Source organism: Cuculus canorus, chromosome 1 (genome assembly GCF_017976375.1).
Source record: "Cuculus canorus isolate bCucCan1 chromosome 1, bCucCan1.pri, whole genome shotgun sequence".
Taxonomy (NCBI): domain Eukaryota; kingdom Metazoa; phylum Chordata; class Aves; order Cuculiformes; family Cuculidae; genus Cuculus; species Cuculus canorus.
Window position 1 is genome coordinate 133,213,801 of NC_071401.1, and position 6,000 is coordinate 133,219,800.

Consider the following 6,000-nt stretch of genomic DNA (forward strand, 5'->3'; position numbering starts at 1 on the left):
ATTACGGATAGGTCCCCAGGGGGAAGAAGTCATCTTCCTAGAAGACACCGGAGCTGAGAGATATACCATTTGAAAATTACCAGAAGGATGTCAATTGAGTAAGGAAAATACCTTGGTAGTGGGAGCAAAGGGGGAACTTTTTAAAGTTCCCATCATTAAGAATGTATTGATAGAATCAGATACCAAAATCTGTGTTGCAAACTTATTATTAGTTGAGGAGGCAGACTTCAATTTATTAGGAAGAGGTTTAATTATTTCTTTGGGAGTCAATTTGACAGTTGATAAAAGATCAATAATGATGAAGTAGTTAAACAAATTACAGCCGAAATACGGAAGTTAGCACACGTCCCCGTCCAAACTTGGAAAGGCTGGGACATTGACCTGTTTTCCTGGCTTCCTGGAAGTCCATGGGAAAACAAATCTTATTTTATTTGTTATGTGAATTAGCCACATTGTTGTTTTTGCCATGTGCTATTCCATGTTTTATACGATTGATTCAAAACGTTATAACTCTGAACGCCAAACCACGCAGTCGAGAATAAGGATTATATAGTTAATGCAATCCCAAGACAAGTTTAGTGAACTATTAAACAATTTAATAGAAAATAAGAACCTGAGAACAATTAACTGTATAACAATCCGACAAAATCCCAAGCGACGCAATCAAAACAGAAATACACCATCCGTGAGTTCAGAACAGTCTTTTGGTGGTTGTCAGGATGATGGACAACCTGACTGGGACTGGAAGAGGTGGACAAATATGGCTCTGTCTCTCTCTCCTGTAGTGTGCTGCATGATCGTAAGGCACCCGACGCTCACCTGACGATGACCTTCAATCCTTCTGTTCATCGTGGTCTTTTCTCACAGGGGCAATAACGATAGGAAAAGTCCAACAAGAAACTATGCGCCACATGGTGACTAACCTTGTCCTTTTTTTTTGTTTTTCCTTTTTTTTTTATAAAGCTGTCTCCAGTACCTGAACTGAAACTTCAGGCCATGCTGGTGGCCTTAGCGGTCTTGGTCTCAGTATTGGCCTCGGACAAGTGGAAGGGGAAGACGGTCTTCTTCTTCTAAGCCAGCCCCTGTCACACATTCATATACCATGATGGCAGCCACTATCACGAGCACCTGCATGATATACCCCACCAGCATGGCAACACAAAGGGGTTCATCCCAGATTCTGGTCATTTTTTTTCCTGGTGGGATGGGTGCTGGTGGCTCGGCCGAAGCTAAGTACGCAATAAGACCCTTTCACCCCTCCTCACCTCCTAGAATGCATGCGCAAGCCCTGGACAAATGCGCTTTAAGTTAAAGAGGCAGGCGTATATATATATATTAATTTTTTTTTTTTTTTTTTTTTTTTTGCTGCTTACGTTGACTATGACCCTCAAACCGCTACCGCCCAGACTGACTGATAATATGACAAATCGACCATTGACAGGTTAAAATGGACTCAAAGAGGGTGAAAAGAGATACCAAGAATTAAAATATCGGTTGATAAGTGCCTCATTTTGGTATGATTCAGGTCATCAATCCAGATCAAGGATTGCATTTTACATCAAAGGTTCTTGAAATTATCATAGTGGCCTTAGGTATAAAATGGGAATATCACACCCCATGGCATCCCCAAAGTTCTGGTAGAGTTGAACGAGTGAATAGAGAAACAAAAATGGCATGGATAAAATGTCTTCCATTAGCCCTATTAAATGTTACAACAATGCCACATTCGGAGAGTGGTTTAGCACCTTTTGAAATGTTATATGGGATGCCATATTTCCATGGTATGCCCATTGATCACCCACAGGTAAATGATATGTCTATTCAATCTTATATAATTACTTTGCCTATTAACACAAAATGTCCCTTTTGGGATTTGCAATACATGAAATACAACTGGGAGATTATGTAATGGTAAAAGGCTAGAAAGAAACCTCCCTCACTCCTCGATGGGAGGGACCATTTCTTGTGCTTTGGCTACAGATACTGCAATACGAACTGCTGAGAAGTGCTGGACCCATACGTCACGAGTGAAAGGACCTATTCAACCAGACTTGGATAAAAATGAATGGACAGTGGTCTCCTTGTCCGGAAGCCTGAAACTCTGGATTCAACGCCGAACTGATGCAAGAGGAAGCCCAATCACAGGAACAGTGGTATCACGGTCAAAAGATTAATTGTGGGGAACTAGAGTGTGTTTGTTATCCACTTATTTGCTTTATATGCAATTATTGCAAGGAAAAGTGAGTCTGTCATTATAGATGTGGTTATACTCCCTGTGGTGTATGTCTGGAGTGCCAAAAATACTGAATAGAACCTCCGTATCACAGGACTTCTAGGAACTATAGAAATAGATTCCCAAGAGTGGTGGGAATTATTTTTAAATGGAGTCCAAGGAAAATTAAGAGCGCACCCTAATATAGTTGCCCTTGAGTGTAGAAAGCGAATTAAAGTCCCTTGTTCTGCACCAGCAGTAAAGAAAAGGAATTGGGATGCCTTTAAGAAAAGACATGAGCTCCGGCAGTCCTCCCCTGGACTCCCTGAAGTATATCCTTGCTGCCAAGAAGATGGCTCCCCTCGCTGCCGGAGGCAACCCGGTAGGTATAGGAAGAGGGAGAGGGATACGAAAGTGGGAATGGATAATAATCATACTAAATCTAATGACCGATGGGACTGCTGACTCATGCTCGAAGTGTTACCAAAATGTTAAATATGGACGCCAAATCATACAAACATTGGCAATTCTTTCGCACATTAACGCTGGCTGTTACGAGGAGAGATGACTAGAAAGTTGTTATATCCAAGGGCAAGAATATTAGGTAGCGGAAAACTTTGGGAGTAAAACAGGACAAGTTGTTAAAAGATTCGGTACCTGCCCAAAAGGAGAAATATGTATATCTGTTTTACTCAGGGAGGAATGTGGGGCTATACCGATGGAGGGGGAGTTCTGGACAGAGATAAGGAAGAATTAGTTCGGAACTCTAGCCAGCATTTACAGAAATCGAATGATCGGGTACAGAAATCGAATGATCAGGTACAGAACTCGAATGATCGGGCAAAGGCCGGCCCCTCCCTTTATGAAAAATTAAAACCTAGACTTAGTGAGTGGGATCTCCCCACTCTGGGTAAATACTTATATGTAGACTTGATGCAGAGAATAGTTACAGAACTGAATATATCGTCCTGTTGGATATGTGGAGGATCCCAAATGACAGAACAATGGCCTTGGAGAGGGGAAGGGATAGGCCCCCAACAACTTTTAATCTGGAATTACACCCATTCTTCGCAAACATCTAGACCTGAGGGATGGATATTAAGCCATGAAATAATAGGACAAGCCTGTATAACTCGAGAAGGATTAAATTTTACTCGATACGTAGGACATACTCTTTGTAAATTAACATTAATTACCAATGCTACCCATAAGAGGTGGTGGCCGAGACCCCCCCTCAGGATTCTGGTCCAGCAGCTGTAGTGGGAATGAGACAATATGCTGGAAAAATATGACTGGGGCCAACCCATTTAAAGAGATTGAAGACCTTAAGAATTTCTGGGATAACCCGGAAAGAAACGATCAGAAATGGAAATCACCAGATGGGTTATTTTGGATTTGTGGGAAAAGAGCCTACAATGAATTACCTAATAGAGGAGAGGGACTTGTCCTATAGGAATAATACAACCTGCATTCTTTTTAATACCTAACCAAAAAGAGAATATCTTAGGAAGACCATTATATGAAACTTTAGATAGAAATAAGTGTGATATTAACATTGGAGGAGTGCAAACCTGGGGAGAAAATGAATGGCCTCCTGAGAGAATCATAACATATTACGACCCGGCTACATGGGCTCAAGATGGAAGTTGGGGATATCGTACCCCAATTTATATGCTTAACCACATAATAAGACTACAGGCAGTAGTGGAGTTAATTACTAATCAAACTGCTCAAGCATTAGAGCTGATAGCAAAACAATTATCACAAACTCGAGCAGGGGTATACCAAAATCGATTAGCCCTAGATTATTTGTTGGCTGAAGAGGGAGGAATTTGTGGGAAATTCAGTAATTCCAAATGTTGTTTAGAAATTGATGATAATGGACGAGCTATTACACAAACAGCTGAAGACATCAAAAGAATAGCTCATGTACCAGTTCAAAAATGGGATTCAATTTCAAAAGATGATTGGTGGGATAAAATATTTGGAGGAAATTGGTGGAAAAGAGTGGGATTTATAATTTTATGCTCCATGGTTGGGTTGTTATTTCTACCATGTATGATTCCATGTTTTATCAAGCTGATCCACTCTGTGATCCAAGGAATGCAGGTTTCTGCAATGCCCCTGGATCCAGAGAAGGCTGCTAGAGGAAAAACCCACTCATTAATGATAATAAAAACCAAACGAAATTCTGAACTTTCAGCAGCAGCCAAAATAGTAAAACTATTTGAATCCAAGACACGAATTAATCATATTACCATTAAAAAAAGGGGGGGACTGTGAAGAATGTAGATGCAATTCGTGCCAGAAAACACAATGTAATGCCTGTTGGTGCACGACCTGCAAATTAGCATTACAGACGATAGGAAAAAAGGCCTGCTGGAATGACTGGGAGCCTGAGTGAAGGACCCCCTAGGGAGGCATGGAACAATAGCAGGAGACTGTGGATTAACTTGATAACGACCTGAAAGATACCTCGTGCAAGAAACCGAGTTCAAAGTACAGAAGTGAAGATAAGGAAAATGAAAAGGAGATCACCACATGGACAATATCGACCTGCAGAATAATATAAAAGGAACTGAGAACTCGGACTTAACTCATTTGTTGTTGGTGGAGGGGAGACTCCCCAGCGCACCCAGCGCTGTTTGCTTCTAATGCTTTCCCATATAAATATAATAAAGCAATCTTTTGCAGAAATTACAATTGATTGAGTATTTATAACTAGAGGACATTGCTCTCAGTTAGTGACCAGATGCAGTGCATAGAGCTCCACCTGAGGACAGATGAGGAGCTGAGCAAGATCTTATGGGTCGGTATTAAAGGGAGGGCAGGGACAGGTGACATTATATAGTAGGGGTCTGCCACTGGCCATGTGACAAGGAGGATGGAGCAGATAAAGCCCTCTATAGACAGATAGGAGCAGCATCACGTTCGCAAGGCTTGGTCCTCATGGGGTACTTCAGCCACTTGGGTATCTGTTGGAGGCACAGCAGGGCATAATAAACCCAGGATGTTCCTGGAATACATTTATGGTAATTTCCTTCTCCAAGTGATAGAGTAACCAATGAGAAGAGGGACTATGCTGGACCTTGTTCTCACCAACAAGGAGGGGCTGGTAGGCAACTGAAGCACAAGGGCAGCCTTGGCTGCAGTGACTATGGAATGGTGGAGTTCAAGATTCTTAGGGTAGCAAGGAGGGTGTATAGCAAGCTCACTACCCTGAACTTCAGGAGAGCAGACTTTGGCCTCAGTGATCTGCTTGGTAGGGTACCTTGGGATAAAGCCCTGGAGGGCAGACGGGCCCAAGAAAGCTGGTTATTATTCAAGGATCACCTCCTCTAAGCTTAGGAACGACACATCCTGTTTTGCGGAATCAAAATGGGATCAAAAAGGAATGAAGTAGAAAGTCTTCCTCAGGATGAATATATTTCTTTTTGAACTTTGTGCAGACGCAGTCTTCTCTGGCTGTTTTCAAACTCCTGAACCATATGCAGACAGCTTTCTGCATTCCAATGCCTATTTATCAGTAAACTTCTGCTAGCTGGCTCCTTTGTTATCAACTTCCAAGGTCTTCAAGGCGAACAACGCCAAGCTCTAATGAACACTCCCAGCCCCCCTTGTCTGCTTTCGCACATCAATTCCACCATGTCTTTTTTAACATGGCAAATTCATTTGCCAACTCTGTAATTTATCTCTCAAATGGGAATAGTATGATATTTTGTTGGAAAATTACCTTTTTAATGCATTCTCATGGGCACTAGACATAGAAGTCAAAATTAATAGTCGTT